This window comes from Ptiloglossa arizonensis, chromosome 5 (assembly GCF_051014685.1).
Source record: "Ptiloglossa arizonensis isolate GNS036 chromosome 5, iyPtiAriz1_principal, whole genome shotgun sequence".
NCBI classification, from domain to species: Eukaryota; Metazoa; Arthropoda; class Insecta; order Hymenoptera; family Colletidae; genus Ptiloglossa; species Ptiloglossa arizonensis.
The window spans coordinates 20,228,068-20,250,298 of NC_135052.1; the positions used below are offsets into that span (position 1 = coordinate 20,228,068).

At 38.9% G+C, this 22,231-nt stretch overlaps 1 protein-coding gene across 2 annotated transcripts in view; it reads right to left on the minus strand.

The window, feature by feature from the left end:
* Positions 1-21,284, minus strand: part of LOC143146862 (uncharacterized) — a 31,220-nt gene extending 9,936 nt beyond the window's left edge. For both annotated transcript variants that reach the window (XM_076311571.1, XM_076311570.1), the window contains exon 1: positions 20,985-21,284. The gene's annotated coding sequence lies outside the window, so the exon portion shown is untranslated. The remainder of the gene's footprint in view (positions 1-20,984) is intronic.
* Between the last annotated feature and the right edge of the window lie 947 nt (positions 21,285-22,231).

Below are 22,231 nucleotides of genomic sequence, written 5' to 3' on the forward strand. Positions count from 1 at the left end.
TAGGGGCGATCGAGTAGAATGCATCTGTCGAGATCAAACGTCGTACAACTATGACAAGGGTAGCACGAATTATCCGCTTTAGATTTTAATGTGCTTTTGTAGAACAAGAGTGGAGTGATCTCTTTTGATGTATGCGAAATATTGAGTGTGGATACTCGATAGTTTTTAAGATAAAAATAATTAAAGTTACATAGGTTCGATACGTAAGATGTCGAACGATATGTGTTCTTTCTTTGCAGTTATGTTTATTCAAAATTGGGTGTCAAGTGAGATAGGAATTATGTTATATTATTTGGACGATATTGACTCGAGAAAAATAACTGTTACAGATTCATGGTGACGTGGATCCTTCGATCGCGTCGTCGTTACAGGAGAAACGCTCTGGATATAGAATCGTTGTTCTCAATTTGGTGATCAGGTGGCCTTGACCCTTTTTATCCGTTTGCATGATATTCTACTTAGAAAATAGTAGAGAAGACCATCGAAGTGCATACCAAATGTGCAATTGGGCTATCAGGTGGCCTTGACCGCCCGTTTCACCATCTGCATATTACAGTGGATGATTAAATTATCACGAACTCCTAGAGAAAGTACATGTTTCATACTTTCGGTATTATATCCTGTTTTTCTTTGTATATAGATACAAGCCTCGTTTATAATTTCATGTGTAGCAATGTTTGCACACGTGTCTTGATACTCGTGTTCATCTTTATTTTTATTTTCCTTCGTTATTATTTATTCCAAAACTGTCAAAAAGTATCCAACTTTACCAAAGTATGTTCTGACAATTACAAATAAAACGTAATCAAATACATATATATTTATCATGTAAAACCTTCAAAACAGTTGCAAGATATTGCTAAAAATATAACAATACATTTTCTAAGACAAAAGTATCGTTTTAATCGCAAACTATGAGTAATTATTAATAGTTTGTTCACCAACTGTACTCAACTTAAAAATTAATGCAAAAGACCATCGAGGTGAGTTCCTAATGTGGAATTGGCCGATCAGGTGACCTTGACCTACGGTTTCCACCATTCGCGTAATATTCTAATTGGAAAAATAACGCGAAAGAGCATCGAGGTGCTAAATATTCACCGGCGGGGAAAATTATTCTCAATTTCTCACGGTAATATCCAGTAGAAGCAATTAAAATCTTCGTCGGGAGTTCTTCTTCCATTTCCACGGAATTTGTCCGAGAATTAAAAGGGCAAACAAGCCCGAAGCGCAACCTTACTCGTTAATCCCACGACAGGGTACCTCGGAAGTTTACAATCCGACGAAGCTACATCGCGCGCTCGAAATGGAGCAAGGACACGCGCGGGAAATTTCTAAATGTCTTTCGAAAACGCAACGACCAACGGAGAAGAAAGATCCAAGTGAAAAGCGACCGGTTAACAATCGTGGGGTTTGGAACGCGTTTCGTAAACCGCGCCACGGTTCCATTCTGCTTCCGGTTACCGAGATCTCCGCCGAAATTGTGACTACTCTGTCCTCGTCTTGGAATTCTGTCCTCGTCTGGGAAATTCTGTCCTCGTCTGGGAATTCTGTCCTCGTCTGGGAATTTTGTCCTCGTCTGGAAACGATGGAATTATATAGCCATCGGCGAGAATATCTATCGGCGGTACAAAGGCTGAAAAGAAGATGAAAGTGCGTCAAGACGGTGACAGACGTTTAAGTGGTGGTCCACTTCGAAGGGACGTAACGTCGCTTTTCACGTGTCTCTGAGAGGAAAGTGACGACAGACAACGGACGAGTTTCAAATCGAAAAGATTCCAAACGAAATCAGAAAGCTGAAGTCAATTCGAAATCAACCCTCGAAAGTTTCTTAACGAAATCAGAAGTCAATTCGAAAACAGAATGTTTGACTGTCAGAAAGAGATAGTTTTCGAACGGTGAGGTTACGATTAATTGTTAAAAGATCAATTACAATTAATTGTGATGTTGTTTTTCACGTGTCTCGAGCGAAACTGAGAGCAGAGTGATGATAGACAACGGACGAGTTTGAAATCGAAAAGATTCCAAACGAAATCAGAAAGCTGAAGTCAATTCGAAATCAACCCTCGAAAGTTTCTTAACGAAATCAGAAGTCAATTCGAAAACAGAATGTTTGACTGTCAGAAAGAGATAGTTTTCGAACGGTGAGGTTACGATTAATTGTTAAAAGATCAATTACAATTAATTGTGATGTTGTTTTTCACGTGTCTCGAGCGAAACTGAGAACAGAGTGACGACAGACAACGGACGAGTTTCAAATCGAAAAGATTCCAAACGAAATCAGAAAGCTGAAGTCAATTCGAAATCAACCCTCGAAAGTTTCTTAACGAAATCAGAAGTCAATTCGAAATCAGAAAGCTTGACTGTCAGAAAGAGTTTGACAGTTGCGAACGGTGAGGTTACGATTAATTGTTAAATTTGTTTTTCACGTGTCTCGAGCGAAACTGAGAACAGAACGACGATAGACAACGGAAGAGTTTGAAATCAAAAAGCTTTTGAAAATTGTCAATTCGAAATCAGAAAGCTTGACTGTCAGAAAGAGATAGTTTGATGACAAAGTATCAAATAGAGTGATGGCAGACGTCGTTACTGATTTGGATAACGGACGAGTTTGAAATCGAAAAGCTCCTGAAAACTGTCAATTCGAAATCAGAAAGCTTGACTGTCAGAAAGAGATAGTTTGATGACAAAGTATCAAATAGAGTGATGGCAGACGTCGTTACTGATTTGGATAACGGACGAGTTTGAAATCGAAAAGCTCCTGAAAACTGTCAATTCGAAATCAGAAAGCTTGACTGTCAGAAAGAGATAGTTTGATGACAAACTATCAAATAGAGTGATGACAGACGTCGTTACTTATTTGGATAACGGACGAGTTTGAAATCGAAAAGCTTCTGAAAACTGTCAATTCGAAATCAGAAAGCTTGACTGTCAGAAAGAGATAGTTTGATGACAAAGTATCAAATAGAGTGATGACAGACGTCGTTACTGATTTGGATAACGGACGAGTTTGAAATCGAAAAGCTCCTGAAAACTGTCAATTCGAAATCAGAAAGCTTGACTGTCAGAAAAAGATAGTTTGATGACAAGGTATCAAATAGAGTGATGACAGACGTCGTTACTGATTTGGATAACGGACGAGTTTGAAAGCGAAAAGCTTCTGAAAACTGTCAATTCGAAATCAGAAAGCTTGACTGTCAGAAAGAGATAGTTTGATGACAAAGTATCAAATAGAGTGATGACAGACGTCGTTACTGATTTGGATAACGGACGAGTTTGAAATCGAAAAGCTTCTGAAAACTGTCAATTCGAAATCAGAAAGCTTGATTGTCAGAAAGAGATAGTTTGATGACAAAGTATCAAATAGAGTGATGACAGACGTCGTTACTGATTTGGATAACGGACGAGTTTGAAATCGAAAAGCTTCTGAAAACTGTCAATTCGAAATCAGAAAGTTTGACTGTCAGAAAGAGGTAGTTTGCAAATTGTGAGGTTACCGGAGCTTTGTATTTTTAATTAGAAAATTGTGAGCTTTGAAATAGACGGAAGATGAATTTTAAATTTGAGTAAACACGCGTGTGTGAGTCTTCCCTTCCGTGTCGAAAAAGGGAGAATTATAGGTCAGAAATCCATGTTTGAGTTTTCACGGTTCTAGATTCGATCGATGTTTATTGAAATAGAATTGATCGCGTTTGAAAATCTGGAAAACTCGCGCGAGTACGAACGTTCTTGCAAGAATGGGTCTCGATGTTTGTATTTTTGTGTATTAAAAACGAGAAAAAGTAATTTTAGAACGACGCCAATGGGGGAAGATATACTTGGAATTTTTTCGAAAATTATGGACCATGAAATAAAATTGTAAAACACAGGAGACGGACTATGTTGAAAATATTTCTTCTCTTCGAACGATTGAACTCAGTTTGTACTCAGTTCGCTGTTACAAATCTGTACGGAACATCTCTTCTTACAAATATATTTATTCAATCGTCAGTCCATCGCTTCGAAAAATCAGAAACCTACAATAGTAAAAAACGGGCACAAACAACTTCAAACGATCGAAAAAGTAAGCTCAGTAACAGAAATCTTGAACGAGGTAGTGTTCCCCGGTAAGAAAACTACACTCCAGAGACCAGCAAATCACTATCAGAGATCATCCGTACCGGAGATCGAAGGAACCGATAAAATAATCGTACAACATTTATTTCTTTCCTCGAAATCAATTTCAATATTTGCCCAATTAAATTTAGGCCTTTCGAGTTCCAGATCCCAGCACTCTCGAATTTCCTTACCACTTCGAGTACTACTGGATTATTCGAAAACTCATTTCATTTTCCAACAAAACGTAGAATATATAATTTAATGAAACGTTTACTCTAAAAAATCCATGTTTCATTTTCACCCCCCAAAAAAAGAAAAAAACGAATCGACTCTCCAAACAACCCAATACTTACGTCTTACGTAAGTAAGACTATTCGAATATTAATTACCCATTCTCCCTAATTTCGGCGATACCTCCCTTAAAACGAAACACACTATCCAACCGGGAACTCCATGTCACTTACGAGATAATAAATTCCCATGTAACAAGGTGCTCGGTGGAATGTTCAACTGCCCCTAGGTTCCGTACACGGAGAGTATGAAAATCATCCCCTTATTTTGCCATCCGTTCGCGGAGACATCGAAGGAGCAGCGAGTATTCGCGACGATTTGAAATCGTTGCTCGCTTCGAGAGCCCCGTCGGATACAGGTTGTCGAAATAAGACGACCACTCGACAGGGCTGCTCGAAGTGGGGAAACGAACGAAGTAGGTGGCGAAGTAGGTTGCACCGGTTGGGTGGGGAGTTGGGTGGTACGAGAGGGGGTGAAAATCCAGTGGATTCAATGGCCGTACACCCTTCGATAGAAGTGGACGGTCTCATGTCAGTGGCCCCAGCTAGTGCACCGTCATCCTGGGCTCGCACCTTTCGTCCTAGTTTCTCCGTTCTTACCCCCCACCTCCCCTCTCGTTCCTGCCATCCGGTTCGTTCTCCTACATCCCTTCCACAGACTCCACCGTAGATCTTTATCCCGTCCCTTCCACGTTCCTTTTTCTTCCCGCGTTACGCGCCCATGCATTCGGATCTCCGTTCGTCTCTTCTCGGCTCTGACCCGTCCGACCACGTACCACCGATTCTACTTCGAGCGGTCGAGGTCCGGTCCCACTCGTCAATCGAACCCGCGAAAGAAATTCTACCACGAGAATTTCATCCCCGCTCGCAGGATCACCGGTGCTGGACCAGGGTAACTCGATATTCCGATGCCTTAGAAATTGGAAATCGACATTCTCCAACTCCTTACCGCTCCTTTCCTTTTTTAGAAGGCTCGAGCGTCTGGGTGCTAGGATCAGAGGGCGATATGAATTTTTCGTAAACGTGTTCGAATAACGTAAACAGTGATTCGGAGCAAGTTTCTGTCCGTATCGGTGGAGATTGCGCGATTATTCACTATTTCGTTCTTTCGAGAGTTTTGATATTTTTGATCGGGAGTTGTATAGACTTTTTCGAGTAACTCTTCTTTTTAGAAGGATGTTCGAGTGTATGGATACTTTTGGATCGGAATCTTTTATGTTTATGTTTATTTTCGGAGAATATAAATGGTTGTGTAGTGCTGTGGAACAATTTTTTTTTCTTTTATGTATGTGTGCAGGGAAATTGGTTTTACGATTTTAAACAGTTTTATTCTTTTAAGAGTTTCGATACTTTGCATCGGGAGAGTTATGTTGATATTTTAAACTTTATCTTCCTTTTTTTTTTAGAAGAATATTCGAGGCTTATGGATTTTAGGATCAGGGTGATCGCGATATGAATTTTTTGCGTCTACGTTCGAGAAATATAAATAGTTGTACTGTTCTTTGCAACAATTTTTTTTTCTGTGTAGGGAGAAAATTGATTTAGTGATTTTTTTAATTCTAATTGTTTCGAGAATGTGTCGAATTAGCATCGACGTTATATTATTAAAAAGAAAAATTGATTGAGTGGATTTAGTTTGGAACTTTAGAAAATCGAGTCCTTTTTTTAAAGAAATTTCGTCGAAGTTTTGATTATAGAGAACATGCATTGACAACCGAGTTAGGTCTGGGTCGGGTTAAGTTAACCGATTGCCTTGAAACTTTCCACGCATATAAAATTCATGACCCCCCGGCGCATGAACTAGGATTAACTTTAAATGTTAAAAACTTCTGTCGTTGTTGCATAATAAGACTTAAGTTTCTATGCAATTTTTGTTATTTTCGAAAAATCGAAACTTTCCTCGTTACAATAGCAAGGGTAATTCGAGAATAAATTCTCATTGCTCCTCGAAAAAATATATACATAAACACTCGAAGTATGCGCAACGTTCAAAATCGATAAACGTAATACTTTCTTTTTTTTTGGAATAATACGCAAAGGAGCTTAAATTTCCGCTCTCAAATCCAGATTATCCCCTTAAACATCACAAGGTTTGCTAGATAAGCGTACATTTCCACAAATTTTGCAACGAATAATATTTCCTCCGGAGCTGCTTTATTCTCCAGAGAATTTACTCTAGGGGTCTTAATTAACGAAACGAGCACCGTCGACTTTTATGGTTCTCAAAATTTTTAAGCAAACACCTTTATTCTCATTACGAGCCAACAATTCCCTAATGCAGAATACGAATACATTTATGTACATCCGTTGTTCACTATGAAACTCACATCGATGGACAACAATGTAGGAACTTTTTGAAAATTATAATTTTAATATCCCTGCAACCGGTATGATATACATTTTACGCGATGCGGAAAAGTATGATATACGTCGAATATTTTACGTATGAATAAACGTTTCGTACGTTGGCTGTGAACGATAAGTGTTTAGAATAGGGATTGAGCGACCGAGTTTGAGGATCGTCTGCGAGTGAAGTGTATCTGAATGGATTCTAGAAACGTGCTGTGAATTTTCGGACGAAGAGATGTGCGGTACGAGTGAATAATGTGTGTGCAGGTTGGCTGTAGCAAATGGATAAATGTTCACAATCGACGTAGTTCAATTGTCGAGGATCTTCAGTGCTGAAATACTAAGGGTCGATAGTTCATAATCGTTTAATGGGACAAAGAATTTTTCAGAAACGTTTAAAAATGTTTAGAGATGTACAGAGGTGTTCAGAAGCACCTAGTGATGTTCAAAGAAGTTCACAGACGTTTGTGGATGTTCAGGTATATTCATACGTGTTCAGAGATATTCAGAAACGTTCACAGATGTTCACAGACGTTTCTAAATTTTTAGGGATATTCTTGGATGTCCACAGATGTTCAGAAACGTTCACAAATGTTCACAGGCGTTTCTGAATTATCAGGGATATTCGTGGATGTCCACAGATGTTCAGAAGCGTTCAAAGGTATTCAAAGATATTTAAGAATATTCAGGGATATTTGCGTCCACAGATATTTCTGAACTGTCAGGAATATTTACGTTCACAGATATTTCTGAACTTTCAAGGATATTTGTAGAGATTCACAGACGTTCAGGAACGTTCAGAGGCATTCAAAGGGATTCAGGGACGTTCAGAGATATTCGCAAACGTTCACAAATGTTCACAGACGTTTCTGAATTATCAGGGATATTCGTGGATGTCCACAGATGTTCAGAAACGTTCAAAGGTATTCAAAGATATTTAGTGTTCAGGCATATTTGCGTTCACAGATATTTCGGAACTTTCAAGGATATTTGTAGAAATTCACAGACGTTCAGGAACGTTCAGAGGCACTCAAAGAGACTCAGAAACGTTCAGAGAAATTCGTAAACGTTCACAAATGTTCACAGACGTTTCTGAATTATCAGAGATATTCGTGGACGTCCACAGACGTTCAGAAACGTTCAAAGGTGTTCAAAGCCAGTCAGAAACCCCCTCAAACGTTCGCAGACATCCAGAATCGTTCGCAAATCATTGAAGTTGTTCGTTGACGTTCAGGCATACTTCAAAACGCTCAGAATCCAGTCACCGATCGAGACTCCCACGAGTTACGATCTCAATTGTTCGCAACTCGTAATGTTTCACGTTTAATAGCGTCGCATTGTTCTCTGGACGACTTTAAAATTTGTCCGTTACTTAATCGAAAATCTCCCTCATATCGCGACCCGCCGAGCCATCCACTGTACCTACATTCTCCGCTGTCAATTTCTTCCCCTTTTGTCTTTTATGTTTCTTTTCATTCCACCTTCTCCTTGGCCGCCCACTTCTCCGAAAAGTTCCTCAGCTTCGTCGAACCGGTGACTGAAGGAGTTGCATTGTCTCCAGGACGACAAACACTCTCGGCATCATACCCTTTCATGCAGGAACTTTATCCGCCATTGAGGTGACTTTTCGCGAAAGTTCAGGGAACAATGGCACTTGTATCAGCCGCAATACTGACCCCGAGGTGACGAGGTAATCTGGCGTCTTCGGTCGAAACTTTGCTACTGTCAAATATCAACCAGATATCCCCGTCGAGAACGACACCGAACAAATCTCGCGGACGTTTCCGCTACGGAAGTTTCGACTTTCACGGAATTCGTGAATTCACGTAATGGCGTCGAGCCATTCAATTTTATCGGCCAGTCTCGTTTCGGGGATTGTTCTTGAATCTTTCCACGAATCTTTCACTCCCATTTCAGCGACAGTTATCAGTGAAATAATTCAAACCGTTTTCTGGGCACGATTTCGTGGATGAATCGTAAATAAAAATATACGATTTCCTTTCCAATCACTTTCGGAGGATTTTAATAATTTCACATCGAAAATTGTTCGACAATATCGTACTAATACCATAATTGCCAAATATCGTGAACAAATACGAAACATACGCAAACAGTTTTTATCGTTCAGTTTCGTTTTACTTTTATTTAAAATTTCACCGTAAATACAGATACAGAGGACGTTAATTAATGGAAGCTTGAGTGTAGCGCTTCGTTGTATTTGGTTTCCGTCGGGACGAAATGGTCGATGATGGAATTAACGTGCAAAAACGGGACGGAAAATGGTGGCCATTATGGGGGAGAATAAATTAGAAAAGTTTTATCGCAAATCCGAGTTCTCGAGTTTCGAAATTTTTGATCATTCTTCGGCTGTGGTGCGTCATGTTGGCGTGTAACTGGCTTGTTTGTTGCAACGTGATGTACGTATATAATGTCCGTATTAATCATCGTAATGCCAGCGATTAGACTATGAACAGAGGGACCACGCGTGGGTCCAAACTGACCCGTGGTTTGATCTCTCTCGCACGAATATTTCGAACGTATATTTTTATTACTTTATCGTACTTTTCTTAATTTCTAAGGAAAGCTTAGCGTGGGTCTAAAGTGACCCACAACTTGATTTTACTCGCACGAATATTTCGAACGAAGATTTTATTACTTTATCGTACTTTTCTTAATTTTTAAGGAAAACTTAGCGTGGGTCCAAACTGACCCACAACTTGATCTCACTCGCACGAATATTTCGAACGAAGATTTTATTACTTTATCGAACTCTTCTTAATTTCTAAGGAAAGCTTAGCGTGGGTCTACAGTGACCCACAACTTGATTTTACTCACACGAATATTTCGAACGAAGATTATATTACTTTATCGTGCTTTTCTTAATCTCTAAGGAAAGCTTAGCGTGGGTCTAAACTGACCCACAATTTGATTTTACTCGCACGAATATTTCGAACGAAGATTTTATTACTTTATCGTGCTTTTCTTAATTCCTAAGGAAAGTTGAACGCTGTAATCGAGCTATAGTTTTCCCGGGTCAGAAAAGACCCAGATGTGGTACGATTTAATAACCGACGCGGTCGTTTTGGAACCACGTTGCGTTCGCGTAATTTTCCAGCTACCCTTTTACGCAGATTGGGTAACATCGTGAAAAAAAAAGGATTTCCTCGGGTTCCGATCCACGTATCGTGCAACGGATTGCATTCAACCGGTTGAACAATGAGACCTAACCTCGGTTAGTTTACATCGTGCTTATTCGAGGTGGCGAAATATTCAAAACGATTTCGATCCATCTGACCGGACGTTGCATCTCGTCGGGGAATTCCCGGGAAAATGGTGGAAACTGGTTGTTTCGAATATATACACGTCGTAGCCCAGTTTGTTTAAACAACATTGACCGAACGTGTCCGTGTTTTCGTCGGGACGTAACAAAATTTTTCATGGATTTTGGCGAGCTTTCGTCCAATGTTTATCGAGCGCTAACGGAAATGATAAGAGAGGATAAATCATTTTGCACGAGAACGTGACAAACGAATGCCCACAATCGTATCGCGTCCCGACACTCGAAAAAACGAAACGTCAACACAGCTTTGAACATTTCCCGCCATTATTGCTTTATCGAATCGTCGGGAGCTTTTTCGCTGCCACGGTTTATCGAGCGGAGTGAATTTTTCTAAAAACGTTACCGCGACCGTTTGTGTATTCTCGACTGCATCAGAATTTAGCTTTCTCGACAACGTACGCGATTACTATAGCGTAACGAAACCTTTCCACGCGGTGGAATAAATTTGGAAAAAAGATTACGCAAGGTGGGCCACCGATGTTGTCAAGAGGTTCGTGGGTTTATTATGCACCGGGTGTTTCTACATTTAATCGACAAGCTTTACCTGTACGAGTAAATGCAAAACGTGCAAGTAAATGTTGCTAGGTAGATTCGAAAATACGTTTCGAACGCAATGGAAAATATTTCGAACCAGATTGTGCATTGGTAATACTCTCGCGATGACGTATCGATGAATATCAGAATTTTCGTTTTCATTAATGGATAATTTGACATTGAAAATTCGCCACTTGTTCATTGTTGTTCTGTTTTGCACATTATCAATGAATTTCCTTTGCTTTTCTCTCCGAACGAGCCCGACGTTAACCGGATACGAAAACGATCGATCTTTGGAATAGAAACTCTACCTTCCCCGGTTATATGAAACCTGTTAGGGCCAGTTTCGTTTCACACAACCGGGGACTAGTCGGTTAATCCTTCAAATACAGTGCTGATATATCGTATCGATCCAGATGTCTTACTATACTTTAATCTCTTAGTATTTTAGTATACTTTACTATCTCGATACATTTTATTATCTCGGAATAATTTATTATCTTAGTGAGCTTCACAATCTTGGTATACTTTATCATCTTAGTATACTTTATTATCCGGAGACAAAATGCATCACCTGTTCCTCGCTTTTAGCACCCTATTTGCTACTAAAAATTACCAAGATAACAAAAAAGAAATTTGTACGCCATATCTAAAGAATTAACAAATACACCAGCAAAGAATCCCCACTCAACGAGTCAAAACTCGTGATACCATTCGATCCACAAAATCAAGAACACCATCCCCTATCTCTAGTGCTCTATCCACTACTAAAATTACCTTCTCGTTCGCGAAGAAAAATCTCTCGAATAACGAAAATCTCGTAATCATCGAAATAACGTATTCAACCTGTCCCCACGTTGTTCCTTCCTTATTTCACTCCGGTGTCGTATCGTCGTTTCTCAAGGGCTCGTTCGTCCCCTCGTTTTCGCGCGACATTACGATCGTAAAAAGTCTGATCAGTTCACGGGATGTCGGCCACCCTCTCACGGTGTCGTTCGCAGCCACGCGCGTACGTCGCGCGAAGTGTACAAAAACGAGCGGTGGATAGGTCCAGAAATGGTTGAGAAATGGTCCCGATTCTCTCACGTGGGGTACGCTAGTGGAGGAGTGGGGGATCGGAGAAAGGTGTGTGCGCGCGTGTGTGTGTGTGGAAGCTCGTAATAAATACGAGCGTCGCTGAACGAGCGATAAAGACGATCGAGCGTCACGAAGTGAGCGATAAAAGCGACTTTTATGGAAGGTGAGCGGCGTCAAATCTTCCACGTGGGAATTCCTGTCGGGTGAACGATAGAGAGTGCAGAAAGCAATCGTTCCGTCTGGAAGAGAATTCTGACCGATGCTCGAGAACGAAGAAAAATGGTCGTCGGTTTCACAGAGCCGTCCGTGAGGACTTTGTAGGTACATGCGATTAACTACTTTTCGTATCGTTCAGCTCGATGAATTTGAGGTCTGATTGATAGAAAACGAAATCAGTAGATACAGCTCGATCTTCGTTTCATGAATCAGACTCTTAATGTTCAAGTGTAGTTTGTATTTGAGTCCACGAGTCAGATTCGAAAGATTCACGTGTGGTCGAAAATTTTGATCACGAATTATTTAAACGTGGTATTTCAAAGTTTAGAATGCACGAGAGTTATAAATAGAAAATTAGTTTGCAAACATTCTGGTGAATCGATTTTCTTCCCATTTGTAACGTACGAAACTATTCGTAAGAAATATACTTCTGTCAGCTTCAATTGGAATTATTCGAACGTACAGAGGCGTTTGAAAATTTTTTAAAATACGAAATTTGTAAATACAAATGTCATTTCGCCGAAATGCGAGATATTACACTATTTTGAGTTGATGTGGACCAATCTTCTTTCCATAAATCAGACTCTTGATGTTCAAGTGTAGTTTGTATTTGAGTCCACGAGTCAGATTCGAAAGATTCACGTGTGGTCGAAAATTTTGATCACGAATTATTTAAACGTGGTATTTCAAAGTTTAGAATGCACGAGAGTTATAAATAGAAAATTAGTTTGCAAACATTCTGGTGAATCGATTTTCTTCCCATTTGTAACGTACGAAACTATTCGTAAGAAATATACTTCTGTCAGTTTCAATTGGAATTATTCGAACGTACAGAGGCGTTTGAAAATTTTTTAAAATACGAAATTTGTAAATACAAATGTCATTTCGCCGAAATGCGAAATATTACACTATTTTGAGTTGATGTGGACCAATCTTCTTTCCATAAATCAGACTCTTGATGTTCAAGTGTAGTTTGTATTTGAGTCCACGAGTCAGATTCGAAAGATTCACGTGTGGTCGAAAATTTTGATCACGAATTATTTAAACGTGGTATTTCAAAGTTTAGAATGCACGAGAGTTATAAATAGAAAATTAGTTTGCAAACATTCTGGTGAATCGATTTTCTTCCCATTTGTAACGTACGAAACTATTCGTAAGAAATATACTTCTGTCAGTTTCAATTGGAATTATTCGAACGTACAGAGGCGTTTGAAAATTTTCTAAAATATGAAATTTGTTAATAAAAACGACGTGCACTGAACGAGCCAAGGTGATACGCGGAAGTAGTTGGAATACCAGCCGAAATGTGTTAAAATTACACTATTTTGAGTAGATGTGGCTCGATCTTCTTTCCATGAATGAGACTCTCGATATTCACGTGTGATTCGTATTGTATTCGAATCCACGAGTCTGACTCGCGATATTCGTGTTCGGTGGAAAATTTTAATCACGAGTCTGACTCGTCAAAATACTAGACGGTAAGGAGTTAACCCCGTTGCTCGAAAGTCGGCCGAATGAAAGCTTCTGTGTGTCTGACCCGATTCGGGACGTTACTACTCGCATCTTCGCTACCGTGTTCAATATCTTCGAAAGGTTACGGGGAAAAAATATAATTTCTATCTCGACGTACGATGTTTATGTTAATTTCTTTGCCCCTTGAGAGACCGAGTAAATATTTTTCCTTCCACGAGCACAACGATACCCAACGGAGCGCTTTGAAAATTCCTTTGGAAAATGTTCTCTGGGAATGTTTGTTCGTTTCGCTCCGGAGGTCAATTTCCGTTATTGAATCGAGGAACAATTTTTACAGGTGTGTTCCGTTTATAATAAGACCACCTTTGGAAATGATCGCGGGAAGTTACATTTTAATCGAAGTAGCGGAGCTGCAACTGAAAACACTGTTACGAGAATTTAACCACGATCGTTTCCGATTGTAAAACGAATAATCTTTAACGCGTAATTGGAACGGTTTTAAAGAACGTGCCGTGCTTTGAGAAACAGTGTTTCGTTTTTTTTCTTCTTTCCCTTTTTTTTTTTTCAATGTCAGTTCTTTCCGAGTGTTTAAAGCGACCCATATTTATTTACACGGAAGCGCATATTTTTCCTCTCGTGCGCGTTGCGGCCGACATGAATATGCATTCAGAGCTGCACAATAATGTGACCTTTCACTTCGAAATTGAAGGTCGGTTTATTTAATACCATATGTATTCTCCAGGAATTCACTGTCTTAATTACCGTTCTATTTTTACATTGTTCGTGTTTCCTATATTTTTTAAGAATCGATCTCTGTCTTCCACAATCTGCTATTTAATTACTCATAAATTACTAATTAGCTATAACGCGTAATTATTAACATTTTATCATTTTTACCTGTGTCACTATTATCTATTCTAACGCGTTTTAATCGAACAGAAAGTAACGCAATCAACGAAATGCAATAGTATAATAGTATAATACCACCATCAGTATATACACACATCGATACCAGTAGATTCAACGAGCATTGATCAGCCATCCTGGTAAAATCGTATTCAACGGTGCACGTGCCCGGAAAATATTCAAAGTCGATTTTTCTGGAAAACAAAAGTTCCTAACGAAAAATATTATTCCACGTCCTCTATTTATTAATTTTTGTTTTACAAGAAATTCTCCACTTCTCAAACTACTCTACCTCTATGGACACACCGATACCAGTAGATACAACGAGCAATGATCAGCCATTCTAGTAAAATCGTATTCAACGTTACACGTGCCCGGAAAATATTCAAAGTCGATTTTTCTGGAAAACAAAAGCTCCTAACGAAAAATATTATTCCAGATCCTCTATTTATTAATTTTTTTTCACAAGAAATTCTCCCCTTTTCAAACTACTCTACCTCTATGGACACACCGATACCAGTAGATACAACGAGCATTGATCAGCCATCCTGGTAAAATATTCAAAGTCGAATTTTCTGAAAAACAAAAGCTCCTAACGAAAAATATTATTCCAGATCCTCTATTTATTAATTTTTTTTCACAAGAAATTCTCCCCTTTTCAAACTACTCTACCTCTATGGACACACCGATACCAGTAGATACAACGAGCAATGATCAGCCATCCTGGTAAAATCGTATTCAACGGTACACGTGCCTGGAAAATATTCAAAGTCGATATTTCTGGAAAACAAAAGCTCCTAACGAGAAATATTATTCCAGATCCTCTATTTATTAATTTTTTTTCACAAGAAATTCTCCCCTTCTCAAACTACTCTACTACATCCGTTCTGTGCCGACAAATCATTCCCTACTCGGTATTTACTTCCCGTGTTCGAAGCAGTTAGTGAAAAAATATCCCCCGGTGAATTGATCGTACATTTCTCTGGAAATGAATCGTGGAAACGATCGCAGGGGTAGTCCATAAATATCGAGTAGAGGAAAGTGTTCCGCGGGCGAGTTACTCGAGAAACGATTCGGATCGCGCGGTCTTGTTTCACGCGTGAAAAATAAGCTAACCTTTCACGGAAAATGCGGCTGGCGTCGATATACGTCGACACCGGGATACGTTTAACGGAGATATTCGATATCTCAGCCGGTGTCGAACGATAGGGACGCCGAGGCCTCCGAAGTCGAATTTCGTTGCTCCGGGAAGGACTTCGGGGCGTTGGTCCCTACTCGAGCGGGAAACTTCGGGCCCACGGCATCAATCTCGGCTCCAGTCGGCTCGTGTTCGCGTCAATGAGTAACCCTAAACCACCAAACAAACTTCTGACTCGTGTCGGATACCAGCCACTCCCTTTTCCGCTGCTCGGTTTTACGCCTCGCGGAAAAGGACGAACAGAAATCGCTCGGTTAAACAGTTAACACGTAAGAATCTTTTCTTTTTTTTCATCGTCTCGTCGATGAGCGAGTTTATCGAAAACAAACGTGATATTGCATATTTTAGAAAGGAATGGTCCACTTTCTTCGATCACGAGAGATTTTTACTTTCAGACCTGTAGGCGTGATAAATATTGCAATTGGTGGTTTCCATTTCTCGAGACATTTTTCGTTTCTTGAGAATATGAGAAATTGGAGTACAGTTGGTGAGGATTGTCGAGGATTCTCGAGTGAAATTATTTGTAAATTTATTTAGTTGAAGGAAAAGTTTGTAAAGTACAATTATTTTGATATTTTGGTACTAGATTTATCTGCCAATCTACTGCTTTCTTTTGTAACGAAATTTGTGTGTTGTTTAATCGAACGTTCAGAAGTTTCCGTAAATTGGATGTTTTTTTTCCACCGGATTCAAAAATATAAAATTCCGTCTTTAAAGTCCGAAATTTGTCTTCTCTTGAATGAAGGCTGATTTTTTTGAAAATTATTAGCAATTGCTAACTTTAATTGTTTTTTTTCTCTTAATGGTAATTCTTTGGATTGAGAATTTGAAAGTGTTTTGATATTTTCAGGAGAATCATCATTATAATTGTATTTCTCGACAAGTTTACTTAACATTTGAAACTAAAAACTCACTTTCGAAAATAAATGAGATTTATAACAATGGACTCAGTTTCTCGAGAAACGAGAAACAAGAAATTTTTAAAATTTCTCGAAAAATTTTCGAGACAGAAGAAACACTAATTGTAACGTAGATAAATGTTGAAATGTTTGTTTTGCGTGAAAACATGTTTGGAAACCGCTCCGCTTTTTGACTCTCGAAACAAAAATTTTGCTTGCATAGGGATACTCACGTACGCGTGTATACGTGTGGATATTTTTTAACACGATTGCATCTAAACGGCTAAATGGATTTTAACGAAACATTATATTCAAGTTTCATATTCTCCCCGGCAAAGTCGACGCGTAACGATGGTTATCTCTTCCAGCTTTCCGTCTTCCTTTACAAATATAATCCGTTTAATAAATTTTGAAAAAGGAACGTATTAAATAAATCTCAAAGAGCATTGAATTCCACATAAAAAATATTAAACAAGCTTCCCTCTACCATCTCTAATAAAGAAGAAATTAAACGAAATCTTATTCGTTGCATACTTAATGCAAAATCAAGTGCCTAGGTGGCGGAGCGTGCGAACAGCGGCCACCTTAATGAAAAGTTAATAATCCTCGGTATTAAAAAAAAAAAATTCTCAAGAATAAAAAGTACTCGTTAAAATGTACGATTTCGTATTCTTCGATTCCAATTCTTAATTAATGTATTCATGGAATTGTTCTTCGAGATACGGACAATATTCGACGAAATTACAACTTTGATTGCAATTAGCGTTCACGGAGTTACGGAAGTGGTATTTTTAAGTATCTTCCAGTTGCAAGATACACACGCGTTATAATTTACGGAATAAGTTTCGTTTATGGTTCCTCGGGGAATTCGTAAGTTTTCTCGATAAATTTGCACCGCGTGGGGAAATAAATTTCGTCGAACGATGGTGGATCGTTTCGCTTTATCAAGGATAAAGACTATTGCAAATAAACGACCGGTCGAATACGCGGATGAATCACGCGAGCGTGCTGGAAAATTCAACGTTGTAATTTACAAGAAGCGCTTATTGAACAGCGTGCGCACACTTTTGCGCACCTGTTGATGGATGCAACTGGCACGGGGATTACGAAGCATTCGATGCACCGAAGTAGCATCGTCGAAGTTCCTTGCAACGCGAATCAATCCGTGAACAATAGCGTGAAATGTCAAACAGTTCCATCAAACACACGAAACGAACATCTTCCAATCGTACAATGCTCATGGCTGACTTTCTTATTGACTCGAGTACTTGGAAATTAACGGTGGGTATTGATTAAAATTTTCTAGCAATTTCTGCAAATCGTTGTAGCAATGCACTGTAATTTCAAGATACGAATCTTGAGAATTATTATCGCACAAATTGATCCGAAATTTTTGCGAAATTGACGATTTAGTTATTTTTTGCGAAATTGACGATTTAATTATTTTTGGTGAAATTGACGATTTAATTATTTTTGGTGAAATTGACGACTCAATCATTTTTTTTGCGAAATTGACGATTTAATTATTTTTGGTGAAATTGACGATTTAGTTATTTTTTGCGACTAATGAATTTCATTGTATACATTAATTAGAAATATTACAGAAAATAAGCTTTCTCTTTTTTTTCGTAAGTAATTCTCATATTGTTATTTATTATGTGTACGATATTGTTTGGGGAGATTGCTCATAAAACCAGAGAAAGTGTACTTGTTTCCTTCAATTGTAATTTAATCCTGGTTTGTAATCGACAGCAGAAAAAAGGAGTAAAGTATTAACGGTTTATTGAATCGTATACCGCTTGCTTTGAAATAATAAATTGGAACAGGTTCTCGAATATATCGAAACAGTGGTATTGTGAATTTCTGATTGGGCAAACTACGAGCTTAATAGTTGAATAGTAGTACTCATGTCGCCAATATTTCTCGATGTCTGAACGTGTGTAACATGTGCGAGGGAGCAAAATTGGTTACGAGAAGGAATTGGATTAGTTCTACTAATTGAACGCACAGTACCATCTAATTAAGAGCCAGATTAATATCACGTCGAAGCTCGAACGAACAGCTGTTTCCTGGACAACGATGTTCGCGATGTTAGCGATACAAACTTACCGTAAATCGTATACAGAAACCCAACATTTAACGGAATTGTTACTCGGGACAATTTAAAATTGGATATTTTAGAATTATTCTGATATTCAACACGATTTAAAATTGAATATTTTAGAATTATTCTGCTGTTCAACACGAGATATTCGTTTGTAAACACGTTGTATTTGCAACCTGTTAACCACGAATAATTTCGTAGGTTTATAAATTAATTTTTTATTTACAAATTTGACATTCTTTTTAAATTTTCAAATTACACTGTACATTCGAATAATTCCAGTTCAAGCTCGTAGAAATGTATTTCTTAAGATTAGTTTCAAATGGGAAGAGAACCGATGTACAGCAACGTTTGCAAACTAATTTCTTATTTACAACTTTGTTGTACTATAAATTTAAAAATACCACTGTACATTCGAATAATTCCAGTTTAAATCAGCAGAAATATATTTCTTGTTCCTGGAGAATCGAGTTGGTAGTAAATAATGCTAGCAAAATCGATATTTCTTTTTCGTATCAGTGCAATGTAGATCGATGTAAGAAATTGAATTATATATGTAATAAATTCAATTTATCGAGACTGTTCGTTCGAGTCACTTTCGGAGTTACTGGACAACGAAAACGATACGAAGAGAAATCAAAACCCCATTTATTGGGAGTAAAAAACGTGGACGTGAATAAACATTTCTGACGCAAGGGTCGTTTCGTTCAAAATTGCTTTAACAAAATCGTGCAGCGATAACGAGACATAAGAACACCGTGAAGAATGGAGAAATTATCGCCGAACCTTTTTCTTTCTCGTTGGGTCAGTGGAAAAAGTCAACGACGCACAAACGTTTACAGGATACAAGTTGGGGTGGGAGTACAGGGGGTTGATCGACCGAAACGAGGGTCTCGATGACAGGCAGAACACTCACACGTGTCACCGAAACTGAAGGTAGTGATGGATTGTTAAATTGTTTATTGAACACACATTTTTTTCCGAGATGGCAAAGACAGATAAGAGAGCTTAATAATCGACGACGAAACCATTTGGTGTTTGTACCAAACGTGCAAATAGAAGTAAAAAAAAAATGTTCACTTTTCAAAAATTTTAAACGAAAGAAAAATTTACGTAAAAAAAATTTACGAATGGTAAGATATATTTTATTTTTTATCGTGAAAAATAATTGTGTCTTTGGAAAATTTTTTTGGAGTATATGAAGGTAATAGGTTGCTCGATAAATTATGTCGTTTGATAAGAAATTAAGGTATTAGGTTTGTTGTTTTATTTTTCTAAAGATTGTACTACTGTTTGATGAATATGTTCGAAGTTTCATGTAGATCTGTCGGTTCGTTTGTATATTTACAGTTGTTCGAAGTAAACAAAGTTGAAGCGTCGTAGAATTCTTTTACAATGGAAAAAACGACAAAACTCATTGAACAACCTAGTGTACAAAGTCAGGGGAAAGAAGTTCGTACAAACGAGGGTCAGTAAACATTTAGTTCTCGAACTATAGTTCAGTCGCTTGCGGGCATCGGTGTAAATTGGTCGAGAATGAAAACAGGATCAACAGTTGGAGGGATGTCTGAAACGATCGGGAGCTTTGAGAGTACAAATTACGAATATTTATGAAAATACAAATGACACTAAACTTCGGTTTGCTATCTCCTGCGTGCACACACACACGTGAATATTTTTTCTCAATTTAAATATCTTTCCAACTCGACACGTTTATCAAATTCAAAGAGTATAGTACATCTACAGAAATAGCTCGAAATATTAATCATTCTCTACAATAAAAACTCCTAGATACACATACCTGAACAAACTATTTTCAATTATTTCCTTCTAAATACCTCCCCAATTCGCTCTTCGTGAAAACCGAAAATTCCCCACTATCGACACAAATCTCGATAAATTTAAACATCGATGAACCAACGACCACGATTACCACCCAGAAAATACAAAAAATTCTCCGCGAAGAAAATGTTGAAACTCGTGGAGAAAACCTACGACGCCCGTTTAATATGTAAACAAATTCAAGATGGTTCCCGATAGCGATCGATTGGTAAAAAAAATTACACACCTCGCAGGTAGCGCGTTACCTACCGCGAACATTCAGCTGCATCGTTATCCCCCGCATCTCCCTAATTCAGCTATAAAAAAAAAAAAAGAAAATACCTGCACACGAAGCGCGTTGTTGAAATCAATCTGTGTCGGTTGAACAAAAAAAAAAAACCTCTGTCGCAGGTTCTCGTGCACGTCGATTGTCGGTTAGCTCATCGATCAAGGATTCCGAGTCGAGGATCGAGCCCATCGCCAGCCATCGGCTCTATTGATCGCCAATGTCAACGCACACCAGCGCGCAAGGTGGCGTAGACACACGCGAGATGGGTGCGTTTCCTTTGCCGGACAAAGCACGCAGATCGAGTCTCGAGATAGCTATTGCCCGGTGTGTTTCGAGGATCGTTCGCGATGCAAACGATGGACGTACGGTTAAAAATGTGAGGTTACTCACGAGCGTCGGGCGGTCCTCGGTGTCGTCGTTGGTACTTGAGTGCTTCCTCGAAATCCGGCTGGTCAGCTACGTGGAGGCTTGCACGGGGTGTCGGTGTTAGACGGCCATGTTGTTGGAAATCCAGCGCCCTCTGGTCGCCGTTCGGCGAGGTCCTCGGTTACCTCCCTCCAGAAACGTTGCTGCTTCTCTCGCCCCTCGTTTTCCACCCTCTCGTGGTGTTCTTCGCGTCGCACTCTTGCGCGCTCAAGAACGCGAGTGGGGTCGCCGGTACGTTGGCTTCCACGCGATCCCACGCGGACGTCTCAGAGCCTTTATTCTTGATGATTAATCAGCGTTGCGAATCGCTGTTACGATTAAAACATTATTCTACGTTTTTCATCGCTCGAACCGGTATCGCGAAAGCCGTAAACGGTAGTTGTTTATTGCACCAGTTAGGCTCGAGGGGCTGGAAGAGTGTGGGATAGTTTGTCACGGTAGGAGGTGGTATTAGAATCGGTTCTTCTTTGTGTACTACGGAGAGACTTATTTGTTAGGAGATTAATTATACAGGGAAAGAATTTTTGGGAAGCGACAGGTCGGCGCCAAAATGTTTACACTAATGTAGATCCGTTCACAGGCAGGACCAAAGACATCATATTCTAGGCCTCCTTTCTAATCAGGCTCGAGTGGGAACAGAAAATTCTGGTACTGCAAGAGCGAGGAATATTAGGTTGTTGACACGACTCTGTGCAACGTAACTATGACACGACTCTATACAATGTAACTTTGACACGACTCTATACAATGTAATCATGACACGACTCTATATAATGTAATCATGACACGACTCTATACAATATAATCATGACACGACTCTATACAATGTAATCATGACACGACTCTATACAATGTAATCATGACACGACTCTATACAATGTAACTTTGACACGACTCTATATGATGTAATCATGACACAACTCTATACAATGTAATCATGACACGACTTTATATAATGTAATCATGACACGACTCAATAAAACGTAACCATAACACAGCTCTATATAACATAACTTTGACACGATTCTATACAACGTAATTTTGACACGACTCTATACAACGTAAGTTTGACACGACTCTATATAATTTAACCATGACACTACTCTATATAACGTAACTTTGATACGATTCTATACAACGTAACTTTGACACGACTCTATACAATGTGATCATGACACGACTCTATACAATGTAATCATGACAGGACTCTA